General features: G+C 49.2%; 1 protein-coding gene across 4 annotated transcripts in view; it reads left to right on the top strand.

Moving 5' to 3' along the window:
* Positions 1–5,342: 5,342 nt before the first annotated feature.
* The window catches only part of FLNA (filamin A), a 95,350-nt gene continuing 87,244 nt past the window's right edge, over positions 5,343–13,448 (top strand). For all 4 annotated transcript variants that reach the window (XM_044443627.1, XM_044443629.1, XM_044443628.1 and 1 more), the window contains exon 1: positions 5,343–5,468. The gene's annotated coding sequence lies outside the window, so the exon portion shown is untranslated. The remainder of the gene's footprint in view (positions 5,469–13,448) is intronic.

The following is a 13,448-nucleotide window of genomic DNA, read 5'->3' on the forward strand; positions in this document are numbered from 1 at the left end:
CCCTCCCTCCCTCCCTCTCTCCATTCATGCTGAACATGACGTGGGATATGCAGCCAGCAGTCTTCGATTCAAATCCCTGCTCAGCTACATATTTCTGGGCAGGCTTTGGGCAAGTTTCTCAGATTCAAGGTGCATTCAAACAAGGCTGTGCATTCAAACACAGAATGTGATGAGGCTTCTAGATGATGATAACTTCTATTGGGAACCCCATTTGTTTTCCCACCGCATCTTACGCATGTATCTATGTGTGAGCACCCCAGTACTGTTACCTTTCTAGAAAGGACAGTGCATATCAGAGAAGGTACTTGCTTGCTCCAGATCTCGCAAGTAATCCCCACAGCTACACATATTTCATATGCTTCTCCCAGTGTTGGAAAGGCCTCTCCCAGAAACCTTAGAGAGCTGCTACCAATCAGAATAGACCAGAAGTGAGCAGACTGAAGTCTTACGTGGTCTAGTTTGTCTTTCAGCAGAACCTGGAGGTCCGTCAACCAGAGCCAGGTGCAAAACAAGTGGCTTAGGCGAGCTCCCTTATCTAGATAGCTTGGTAGATAGTGCTGGGGCGGAGTTGGTGGACGTGGACCATGTTGGCACTGACGATAAGTTGGGTCTGTGACTGCATAATTTAGGTAGGTAGGTATCAATGACAAGGGAAATGTAGTTGTGAGGTCCTGGAAGCCAAATTTAGGTTGCTAGGTAGCAGGTGGAAATCTGGGACTACCAAGGCAGTGTTCTTTGAAACTATCAGTTCCATGAGCAAGGCAGGCGGAGAGGTGAAATGGGGATCTCAGTGCATGGATGAGGTGGTGGTGGAGGGAAGAGGTGTTCAGAATTGTTTGGCACTGGGAACATTTTTGGGTAGGGTGGGGCTGCATAAGAGGGATGGGCTCCATTAGAATCAAAAGGGAACCAGGTTGCTGGTACAGAACATAAAAAGGGTACAGAGCAACTTTTAAACTGAATCATGGGGGGAAGATGTCAAGAGGTTTCAGTTCAGGTTGAATTATCTTAAGGGATGAAAACAAAAATGTTTCTGATTGTCCAAATGAAGACCTGGTGGAAACAGACCATGAGCATAGGGTAAAACATGATAGATGATCATAGAAGTGGAAAGGCCATAAGGAAGGATGCACTTGCCTGAGACATCCGGAGAGGGATGTGTGCAGATTTGTCCGTACAAATGCTGCAAGCTTCTGAGCCAAGAAGGTTGGTTTTCAAGGTGAACACAGATACAGTGGGCATAATGGAGACTTCATGGGATGGAGAGAATCAATGAAATATGACCAGCTCCAGATACAAGCTCTGGGGCAAGGACAGAAAAAGGCATTGTTGGGGCGGGGAGTCAATCTGGGCGGGAAAGTGTCAAACTCGAAACCTCAAAAGAGGCAGGAGCCTCCACAGAATTGTTGTGGCTGACAACACAATCCTCCAAAGTAATTTACTACTAAGGACTTGCTGTCCTCCCCCTGACTCAGGGTGATCTGGAGATAGAGAATACAGTTAAGGAGGCATCCACATTGTACAAGGAGCATTGTAGTAATTGGTGACTTAAACTGCCATGAATAGACTGGATAAATGTATGTTTTGGACACATTAAAGATAAGAACTTTTTGATACCCAAAATGACCCGAGGAGAGGTGACCCTGGGCTGAACTGTATGTGGTATATTGGACCTAGAGCAAAATGTCACTGATGAATCACTAGCCATGTCCCCAGCAGTACCAAACTTAAATGTTTATGCAAGTAGAAAAAGTTGAAGGCAGAAGAAGGAGGTGAAGACCAAATATTAGATGGATTGATTTAATAAAGCCACAACCCTGAATTTACAAGGACTAAGCAAGGCTGTCAAAGACAGGATATTTTGGAGGACATTAGTTCATAGGGTCACCAAAAGTTGGAGACAACTTAATGGCAAGTAACAGCAACAATAAAGAGTGAAAAATTGCAGAGAATGTCTAGCATAGTCACATTTGATTTCAAAAGTGGGAAATATTTCTAAAATGAAGGAAGAGCTGAAAGGGAAATTCAAGAAGGTCAAACTTCTCCAAAATACTTGAGGGTTTCTCCAAACCACAGTAGTAGAATCTTAGCTAGAATATATATACCACTGGTCACCAAGTGCCAGAGGTCTCATGCATGGTGGACAAGCAATGCCAAAGAGCAATTAGAGGAAAGATGTACTTCAGAAACCTTTAGAAACACAAAGAAGCATGAACTTGCACAAAAGAAATTCAAGCAGGCAATAAAAGGTGCAAAAAGGGGAGAGGGATTTTGAAGAGTGCATTGCTAATTACATTAAAATGATCAACAAAATAGGATACTGGATAAAGAGGTGGTTTGACAGCTGGAGAGGTAAGCAGTTAAAGGAGAGATTAAAAGTACCAAAAGAGTAGCAGAAGTACTAAAGCAGGATAAGGAGACTGCAGAGAAGATGAATGAATTCATTTGTATGAGCAATACAGGAGTTGCCTGAACAAATGATTTCAGGAAGGGTATCTGTGGAGCTGAGGCAAATACTGGTGACAAGAGATCTAGCTCTTCTGGTCAAAAAGAGCAAATGAATTACCATCTCCAGATGGTATCCATCTGAGAGTCCTTAAAGAACTCAAATGTGAAATTGCTGATCTTCTCAAAAAACTATGTAGTATGTCCCTAAGATTGGCCTCTGTGATGAAGAATGGAAAAGTAGCCAATGTAATACCAGGAAGGAAGGAAGGAAAGAAGGGGGATGATCCAGGAAATTTCAAGCCAGCTTTATACCTTTCCTGGGTAAATTGGTGGAAAGCATTAGTAAAAACAAACCTATCAGGTCTGTAGGAAAAAGTTCTACTAAAAAAGAGCCAACTCGGTTTCTGCAAAGGTAAGCCCCTTTTCACTAACCTCTAGAGCAGGGGTCTCAAACTTGCGGCCCGCGGGCCACTTGCCAGGACGGGCGGGGCACAGGGGAGGGGCCCTGCAGCCTTCAAAGTGCTGGTGGCGCCCGGGCCGGCCTCCGGGAGCGACGCGGGATGAGCGGCCCACCACCACTGCGGTGGTGGAACACTTGATGCGGCCCAGCCTCACCCAGACTCTACTTCCAGCGGCCCCCAGGGAAGTTGAGTTTGAGACCCCTGCTCTAGAGCATCAACAAGCATGTAGAGAGAGATGATCCAGTAGGCATGGATTACTTGGACTTCCAAAAGGCTTTTGACAAAGTGCCTCACCAAAGGCTCCTGAACAAACAGCAGTCATAAAAAGAAAGAGGAAATTCTTCATGTGGATTGGTAACTGGTTAAAGAATAGAAATGAATGGTCAGCTTTTAATGGACACTTAGAAAAAATGGGCTCCTCCAACGGTCTGTATTGCACCTGATGGCATGTAACTTGTTCATCTGTTACTTGAACTTGGGACTAAGGCAGCCGGGTTAGCCGATGCTACCTAATGTAGGATCAAAACAAACAAACAAAACAAAAAGGGATTTCAAAGAGCTCAAAGATCTCTCTAAAATGGGGAAGTGGCCATTAGTATGGCAAATGCTATTTGATGTAAGAAGTGTAAAGTGATGCACATTGAGGAAAAAGTCAAGCATGCATGCACTCAAACATTGATGGGGGCTGACCAAGAAAGGTCAAACTCACAGGGGCCGGGGGCAGTTCAATGAAATTGTCAACCCACTGGTAGAGGTTGCAGTTCCAGCCTCCATGTTTATACAAACACACTGTCTAGAACACACATTTGTGCAGTGACAAATTGCATGATGAAGAACCCTTTATGTTGTAATGGGTTTTCTAACAGGTTGCTATATCCATTTTATTCAGGTCTTCCTGCTTTGTTTTTAATTAAAAAAGACCTTTGCATTTTATGCCTATTTTACCGTATTTTTATATCCTATTGTATTTGCATTATTGCTGTTATCCTCCTTGAGTACCATTTGGTGGGAAGGTGTGATACACATATTATTATCACAGAAATAAATAGCAAAGGTGCATGCACATAAGCACCCACCCAGGCACACCAACGAGCAGACAATGATCAAGCATCCCCACAGCACAAATTCAGACATGCTAACACTTTCAGCTCACTCAGCTACACATGCAGAGGGATAATGAACCACACAGATAATTTAACATACTTGTACATTTAACGGTTTGTTGGCTTTTAGACATAAAAGGGGGCTCTGCACACCTTATCGCTTACTAATAATGAATGACGTGTTGTTATTTCAGCACCAGTATAGCTTCTCTTCAGAGCCTTTATCCATGAAGACAGTCCTCAGCATGTCCGGTTGTGGCAGTGCCCAACAACTTATCAAGCCTCCTAAACCAATGCCTGTCATTCCTCCCTTCCTCCCACTTCCTGGCCCCTGCTTCCCATCCCTACCCCCACAGGCTGACCCACTCTCCCTCCCCCACCTCTGATGCCCATGATTCATCCCCAGCCAAGAGTGATGGGGTATGAAACTGCATCATGGCAAAGCTGAACGATGTCTGGGCCAAAGAGGGCAAAATGGGACAGTCTAAAGCTTGTATCTCTCCCCCTGTGAGTGGGTTGGTGGCAAGGGGGGCTCGCTGAAGCCTCCACGAGTTTAGAGTAGGGAAAGAAAGTCCTGGAGATTGGAGTTGTCTCACCCAGTGGAGTTTTGATGCTAGAGTCAGAAAATCCAGTTGGTAATAACTCCACCCTACATGGGGCAAAATCTACACACAGGTTGGCAATTTGATGCTCTCCAGATGTTTTGACCTACAACTCCCAAGATCCCTCACCATGTTGTTATTGCTGATGGGACCTGTAGGCTGAAAGGAGTTGTCCGCCCAGAAGTTCTTCTGTGAATGCCTGACTGAAATGAATGGGAGATAGCCAAGACCTGCCCAGGTCCTTGTGGTTGGTGCCCCATGGGCCACACCTGCCTGCTCTGCCTCCCAGGACTTGCCGAGAACATCCAAAACCTGGTGTCCTAGAGGAAGCCCTCTCACCTTGCTCTCACCCATCATCTCTGGTAGCCCATTTCCTCCCTCACATCCACGGCATGGATGATGCCACCTAGTGGAAGGAGGAGAATACCCCTCTTGTTAATTTACCAGCTGCCCAATCCCAGTTTAGAGTTGGCGCCCCCAGGAGGGCAGAACCAGCATGATCACCGGCAGGGATCTACTCCGGATCGGGGCGGACCATCTACCCCGGGTTGGAGCGGCTCTGAGCTCATCCCGGGGGCGGTGTCTGGGTCCCTCCTCCACCCCACCCCCTCTCCCGCTCCCTCCATCCATCTGCTGCTGCCACCGGCTCCCCCTCCCTCTTTCCTCCCGTCGACTCTGCTCTTTACCAATTAAGGCTTGCTGAGCCGCCCGCCCGGCCGGTGTCCTCCTCGCCGCCCCCCCGCCGCACGGCCATTCCGTGCCGAGCTCCGGCCCGAGACGCACCGTCTTGCCCGTCCGTCGCTCCGTCCCTGGGCACCAGGCGGCACCACCACGGTCTCTGTCGGTCCGGAGAGGTGAGAGGGACCAGGCGGCGGGGGACGAGGAAGGGGCGCACGGAGGAGACAGGCGGGCCGGCGAGGGCAGCGAGAGACCGCTGCGAGGTTGCGATGGGGAAATGCAGAAGGCTCGGGAGGGCGGGCGCGGGAGCGCGGCAGGGGATGGACCGAGGAGTGCAGGGGAGTGGCAGAAGCGGAGCAGAAAGAAGGGACGGGAAAGGAAGGTCCGGGCGCGGGGAGGGACGGAGGGGGAAAGCCGGCGCGGGCGAGCGCAGCGCGGACTGGTCGGAGGAGCGAAAGAGCCCAGAAGGATGGAGCGAGCAGCGAGGGACCGGCCGGCGGGAGGGGACGGAGCCCGAGCAGAGGATGTGGGGGAAGAAAGGAGTAACGGGATGGGTCGGCGCGAGGCGTGTGAGGAGCCCGGGGGGGAAGGAAGGCTGTGAGGCTGGAAGTGAAAATGGCTCGGAAGAGGCAGGACGATGCCTGAAGCCGGCGATGGGGAGGCTGGGGGTTGTGGTGGTGGCAGAGGAGGCACCTAGGGCGCATGGCCTCGGGTGCAGGGAGGTAACTGCGTGGAAGAGCGAAACTGCGGAGGGGGCGTAAGGAAAAGGGAGAGGCCGGCTGTGGCGAGGTGGGAAGGATGGGGGGAGGTCCCGTCTCATTCCTCCAAGGGTCCATTCCTGGGCTGAACTGTATCCCAGCGCGGGTGGGTACTAGTGGGCGCTCCTTCCCGAGTATTGGGGTGGAGGTGGCAGGGGTGGGGGGAAATCGCGGTCTTGTGTGAGCGTGTGTGCATGAATCTTGGCATTTCTCCTTCCTTTTCCGGGCAACATGTTAATGTGACCATTTGGGGCGCTGCTACGTGGGTATCCTCCCACCAAGGAGTCAGGAACATCGCAAGCTCACTTCAAGTACAGTCCTGTTGTAACCTGGACATCTGCTTGAGCTCCCGCTCCGTGCAGGTGTGGCAAAGAGCCCCCCGTCCCGCCCCTTGGCACGCAGACACAGGTTATCGGCTTATCAGGTGATGCGAAGCACACCCTCCTAATGCAAACACTCTTCTCGGTTCGCTCCGTGGCCAGTGCTGGGCTCTGCCTGTGCAGGTCTGGGCAGGCAGGCTAGGAGGATCCGTTGGACGCCCAGAGCCACCTGTGTGATTTTAGCAATGCCTTCGCGAGATCGCAGCTGTGCCTCCGAATCAGTAGCGGAGAGTAACTGCTGCCTTCATGATAGCAGACTCTGGAGAAGGTTAGAAATTTCAGCCCACCCTGATAAGCATTACTTTGCCACTCAAGTCCATGGGCACGCACTCCTGCTAACATGGGACACGGGCAGTTGGGAAGCTCTCCTGTGCAAGTTCCCCTTAAAGGACGGTGCACAAGTTCCCCTAGAAGAATGCTCAAGTTCCCCTTGGTGCATGCCCAAGAGAATCCTCCAGCCGACTGTGCCTTGAACTGCCTCTCATGAATGTTTCTCTAGAAGCACTTTAGGAGGGCCTCTTACCCTCGGGGTTGCTCCTGGGGAAAGTCCACCATTTAACAGCTGTTTAACCACCCTGTTTAAAGAACAGACATTGATGTGTGCCAGGGGAAATTTATCTGCCATTTAAAAAGCAAAAGTAGGCATGACACCACAAGAAAACTGCCCAAATCCATATTAGCATGATGCCTTTATTAGGTCAACAAACGGATCACCAAAAATGTGTAGTGCATGCACAGTAACCCCTCCCCTCTCATATGTCTTGTGGAATTTATCTGACACAAGTCATTTCTGGGTATGCGTCCTTCCTGCTTGATTGCATGGCACAATGCACAGGCTTTTGGCCACTTTTTCCTGTATGGCAGCAGTGGATTCGCACAAGCGACAAGCGTGCCCTGGGTAGATTTCTCAAGCTGTGAGCTAAGTGTCAGCCACAAAAGGGTGTGGATTGCAAGGGGAGGGGAGAGTGATGAGCAAGCTCCTGGACATCTTTGAAACATCTCGCCATACTCACAATTTGGGAAAACACGTTTGCATCCTTTTCTTCCTCTAATGCATTCAGAGTTTCCCATCTCATGCTCATTACAACCCTACTGAGTAGGTTAGCCTGAGAGATAGACACTCATAGCTGCCCAGGGGATTCTGCCTCAGAAAACAGCTGAATCCAGGATTTCTGCTCCAAGTCCACAAGCTATCCATTCCAGCACACTGGCAATCTCGAAAGGTGCTTTCCCCGAACCATTCTGATACATATTCATTTGTGGGTCCAGTGGAGATTCTTATGCACATTAGCAACTGCAAGGACTGAATCAGGAGGAGGTGGTATTATTCCAGATGAATTAGCACAAAGCATAAGACTGTCTGTCCTCTTGCAGGCACCTGTGGTATGGTACAATCGCAGCATCACTTAATGCAGATTGGTTGCTCTGCAACCATCCATTTGTGCACATGGGATTAAAGAGCATGGAGGTTTTCAGATCTCCCAAGGCACACTCACAATCAAGATTGCATAGAATGAAATTGTGTGCAATCCTATCTGTGTTTATTCTGCAATACAGGATTACTCACAGGTCTGCCTCAGGGTGCAGTTCTCTGCTTACTTACTTGAGTCTAAGTCCTACTGAATTTGGTAAGATTTACTTCTGAGAAGTAAATTTTCTTCTAGGATTGCTGTGTGAGAGACGCTCCAGAAACCTTTTAACTCCATGTGGGATCCACATTACTGACAGTGACTACCAAAGCTGGGGGGTAGCGAGGTAATTCCTTCCATTAACTGATCAAAAATTAAAGGTTGGGATGTGACCCCCCCCAAGCCATTCCATTGTGTTTTTGAGTCGTGAATACAATAGGAGGGGGCTAATGCAGCATTAATGGATTGATTCCTTGATACAAAATGAATTAAGGAATTGCATACTGTTATGTGTGTATCCTCTAGAACTGAACTGGGTCAGGAAAGAAACATCAACTGAGGAATAGTGTGGGAGACAGAACATGAACCTTATTCATGTTATTCCATTAATCTCATGGACTGAGACACTTAACAGTTGAGGAACAGGTTTCCTGCTATTGATCACCAATGTCAGCTCTAAGTGCTGCAGCAGCCCTCACCAACCTGGCACTGTCCAGTGGTGCTGGACCACAAATCCCATTATCCCCAGCCAGTTTGGGGGCAGCTGTGCTATCAGGATGGATTTGTGATGTCACAGAGCAGGTATGTGGAATGATCCATCCCAGAACCTCAGAATTATGCTGCCCTTCTTGCAGTTAAAAGAGTTGGGAAGGACGGGGCCAGGCCATGTCACCCACCCTGGTTCTCAAGGCTGAGTCTTTGTGATGGGTTAGCGCATTACTGGAAACATTCAGAGACCTCACAGATTCTGCTGTATACCACATGCAAAAGAGGGAGAAACTCCAAGCAGTTCTCCCCAACCTCTTACCCTCCAAGTTCAGCGTATTTGGAGGCCACCAGAATGGGGAAGGCTGGTCAGAGCTTGACACCCCAATGAGAACCAGGTTCAATTTGCTTTCAAACATTTTAATAGATGATCTCAGGATGTCCATTGCCTTTCAGGTTATCCTACCTGACAGGGTTGTTGTGAGGATAAATGGGAAGGAGGAACTAGCCCCTTGGGCAAAAAATCGGATTAAAATGTCATAAAAAGGAAGCTGGAGGCTGCTTTTCTGTACCAAAGTCCTTTGCGACAGGTTACAGGAACATACTGGGTGATACCCCAAGACTTCTTTAGTTCCCGAGGCTCTAAATTTCAAACAGCATACCTTACTCAGAGTGAACACAGGATGCAACACCCAGACGTTGTCTCACAAAGGCCTCAGTGGAGGGAACAGGGGCTGTGCTCAAGAGCATGGCCAATTCCACCATCCTTTGTGACACCCCGAACCCTCCACTGAGGCGCCATCCCAAAGCCATCCACTAAGATTTGTCTCATAGCACTGCACTTGCTTCTGATCAAGACAGCAAGATCAAGTTCAAATGGCACCTCCCAGGATGGTTAAGAATGCAATCGGTCTCTCATAAAACACTTGACTCTTTTTATGGCCCTTTAATAGGAGCCTTCCTCCAACACACACAACTCGAATTCACTGCCAGGAGCATTTCCCACACATTCTGTCATTCTAGGTCCGCCTCCCTCCTGTTTGAGCCAGGCTGCCAAAGGCCAGGAGGGATGCATGACAGGCAACTGCCACCTCTTGCTGTGCATGTACTAAGCAGAGGTGGGACCAGCTTTTGGTGTGCCCTCAGGGTTACCTAAAACCCCCCATTAGCTTGTGAACAGCCTGCAGTGCCTGATCCTGCCTAATCTTGAAAGCTAAGCAAGCTCGCACCTGGCTGAGATCCGATGGGTGACTTACAACTGTGAACTGCCCAGAGAGCTTCAGCTGCAGGTGGTATAGAAATGTTGTTGCCCTCGTCGTCATCATCTAGCCTTACCTGGGCTCAATGTGGATAGGCAGAGGGGCAGTGGCTGGCTTGTACACAACCAGGCCAGCCCCTGGCAGCAAGGGTGGAAGTCACTAGTGTGTGCAGAAGGACAAGAAAGAGGGGCCAGGGCAGGGCTTGGAGTGGTGGGGAGAATGGACCCCGGGCTTTAGCTGTGTTAGGAAAGCATGTAGACCTCCAAACCCTTGCTCCCCAGTGCTGCATCTCTCGAGGCCCCAGTGCTGATCAGTTAGCTCTTAATCCTTGTTAAGAAGCATTATTTTGAATACTGGTAAAAACAGTAAATTGCGCATCTACACATTGCACTCATGATGCATACAGAATTGGGAGTGGGAGGTAGTTTTGGTAATGCAGCCTCCACCAACCTGGTGCCCTCCAGAAGTTTGGGTTCACAGCCCCCACTGACCAGAGACAAGGGAGCTGAGGCCCAAAACATCTGGAGAGCACCAGGTTGGGAAGGCTGTTCCTGCACCACCAGCAAGAACGGGCCACAATCGTTGCTTGGACCTTCAGTTCTTGGGGCTGGTCTCTCCTTGCTCAAGCACGACTCACCCCCTGCCAAGGCAGCCCGGCCAGAGCACCTCACACCCCTGTGCCTGCCACACGTGCGAGGGACCACGAGTGCATTGCCTTTGGCTGACGCCCCTCCTTTCTCCCTCTTAGCCCACTGCTGTGTATCCCCATCCCCCAGGGCCCAGGGGAGGGTCCGCCTGGTTATTTTGAAAACCCAAAGAAATGAAGCTCTCCAAATAAGGGGAAAATATGAAGCCAGGTCCCTAGGCTGGGAGTTCTTCTGTGCAGCTTGAAGGAGTGGCAAGCAGGGAGGGGGGGATTTGGGAAGGGAGGTAAGAGTGCCATCTATTGACTGAACCTCGAAACGGCATCAGCCTTTTTCCTGCCTCCCGCTCGCCTTTTCGACAGGTCCACCAGGTTGCCATAAGGTCAAAAGAAGAAAGAAGGGACTCCTTCATGTTTATTTCTTTTTTTATATATAGTGCAGGGCAACACTGTTATTTCTCAAAGCAAGAACATCTCTGGCTCCTGGGTACACGGGTGTGGAAGGATCCAGGAATCCTATTTAAGAATTTCTGGTGCTGTGGAGAGCATTAGTCTTTTTTACTGCTCTTTTTTTCTGCTTCTGGCTTGTCCTTACCTTGCTCCTTGGGCACCTGCATCAGTTCTTGGAAAACAGCTGCTCCTCAGGTTGCTGCTGCGGAATTGGCCAAGATATTTAGCTGTCCAAGGTGAAGTAGCAAGTGCCCTGCTCCCCTCGAGGTGCACAGTAGAATGGCAAATGATCTAAGACACCTGAGCTGGAAGACCACACAACAAGCCCGTCTTCCCTTCCCTAGCAATGAAAACACGAGCAACACATGATTTTCTGCCTTTTCTTGACAACCCAGATCACCTACCTCACTCAATTTGGTTTGGAGGTTTCCGTTTGGAGCCAAATCCTGTTCTCCTGGGGGCCCGATCTGGCCTTCTGGGGATTTCTCACATGGCCACGCCTTTCTCTGCCTCACTGCACCCACCCCTTGCCTCCAATCGCTGCCCCCTTGGTGATCTCCCAGGTTCGGCACGCTTCCCCTTTTAAAAGGCTGTTCTGCCTCATGTAGGCTTAACTACTGCCAAGAAGAGCTGGCAGCTGAAATTGGTTGACTGGGAATGCTGGGAGTTGTGTTCCAGCACACCTGGAAAGTGCCAGGTTGGGGAAGTGCCACAACCATTTGGACCAGGAAAATACATGCTTGCAAATGTCCAGGGCATGCACAGACATTCCAAGGGTCTTCTGTCCCTGGAGTAGCCCTTCCCAACCTGATGCCCTCTGGGGGTTTTTCATCTTCAGCTCCCATCAGCCCAGTCAGCATGGCCAGGGATGATGGGAGTTGTAATCCAAACACCTGGCACATACCAGGCCGAGGAAGGCTGACCTAGAAAGGGTTCCTTCAGTGGTATTTACAGCAGGATGTTACACCCACTTGATAAGATACTGTTCCCTCCTTCTGTCATTATCTTTATGCTCTTTGCTAGTCGGGGCTTCTATGCCACAGACAGAGCTGCCTTCCTGCCCCCGAGTCCTGCCGAACCACGGGCAGGTGGCCTGAATCGCAGTGACTGGGGCACGATGGAACTCCCGCTGGCAACTGTCATGTACACGTTTGTGCATGTGTGTGCATGCAATGCAAACACCACCGCTCCAAGTGCAAACACGAGTAGGCTTCCCTTCCCCCAGTATATATGCATGGCAGTGAAGCGTGCACATGACCAAGCTTTTCTGCAATAAACAGAAAAATGGAGCCTGATTTTTTTCTTGATTGCTGCTTCCATGTTGATTACAGTGGAACACCTGTGTTAATGGGTATGGACATTCTCAGCTGATAGCACTGTGTGTACCTTTTGTCACTCGAAACCCACCTGTCACATTCAAAATATAAAGTGTGAAATATCTATTCTGAAGAGAAGTGCACATGGTTTTCCTTGTTAAAGTTATATCCTGCCTTCTTCTATTAAAAGTACTCAAAGTGGCTTACATAATTCTCCTCCACCTCTTCTCAGTCTTATCCTCACAACAACAACCCTGTGAGGTAGGCTGGGCTGAGAGTCTGTGACTGGCCCAAAGTCACCCAGTTGGCTCCATGGCTGAGCGGGGACTAGAACCCAGAACGCCTGAGTTCCAGTCTCACGCTCTTAACTGCTACAACACACTAGCTCTCATGGCTTCAGAAAAATGATTGAAATCTGCACTTAGTTCAGAATAGCAGAAGCAACCTCTTGCTTCCATGAGACACATTTCCAGAAGTACCTGCTAAAATTGGAAACTGCTCCTCTCCTCAAGTGCTACCAGAGTGTCCTATAGGATAGTGCCTGTGACACCAATGGCAAAATACAACTTTCCTCGCACTCCCCATGTGTGTCTGGGGTGTACGTGTGAGTCTGTGTGTGTGCAAATTAACATCTGACAGAAGTAAGCATAACATTTGGTTAAGCAGCTTGTTACCCTTAATCAGTAATTTGATTAAATAATAGTGCAATCCTACGCAAGTTTAGCCAGAAAAAATGCCTACAACTCCCAGCATGCTCTAGCCATTTTTTGTCTAATTTTGAATAGAATCGCACCCTAAATGGCTTTGCAATCATGTCTGCTTTATACAAATTATACATTTGTGTGTTTATTTCTGTGATTGCCTTCATAGTCGGTAAGCAGGTGTTAGGGAACAGCTGATCTCCTAGTATCCCCCTAGCACAACCACCATGCACACCACTTACTGTGTTCTTACATTCCTACATCCGCAGTTTAGTGAAAATAACACTGGCCTGCTTTGTAGGGCTGTTGCAAAGTTCACTGAAATGGCATATGGGACGCACTTTTATGCCTCCCCCCCAGCCTGGCACCTTCCATATAGGTTGGACTACAGATCGCAATATCCCCATCCACAAGGTCCAACCCATCTGGAGGGTGCAGGCTGGCGGAATCCTTTTCAAATTGTTACAGAAGGACCAAAGGGCTCTGAGAGGGAGAACTTTCCTAGTTACACCAGCAGGGGGCACCCATGCATTCT

The sequence above is a fragment of the Varanus komodoensis genome, unplaced genomic scaffold, assembly GCF_004798865.1.
Source record: "Varanus komodoensis strain SLA01 unplaced genomic scaffold, ASM479886v1 scaffold42, whole genome shotgun sequence".
Lineage (NCBI taxonomy): Eukaryota > Metazoa > Chordata > Lepidosauria > Squamata > Varanidae > Varanus > Varanus komodoensis.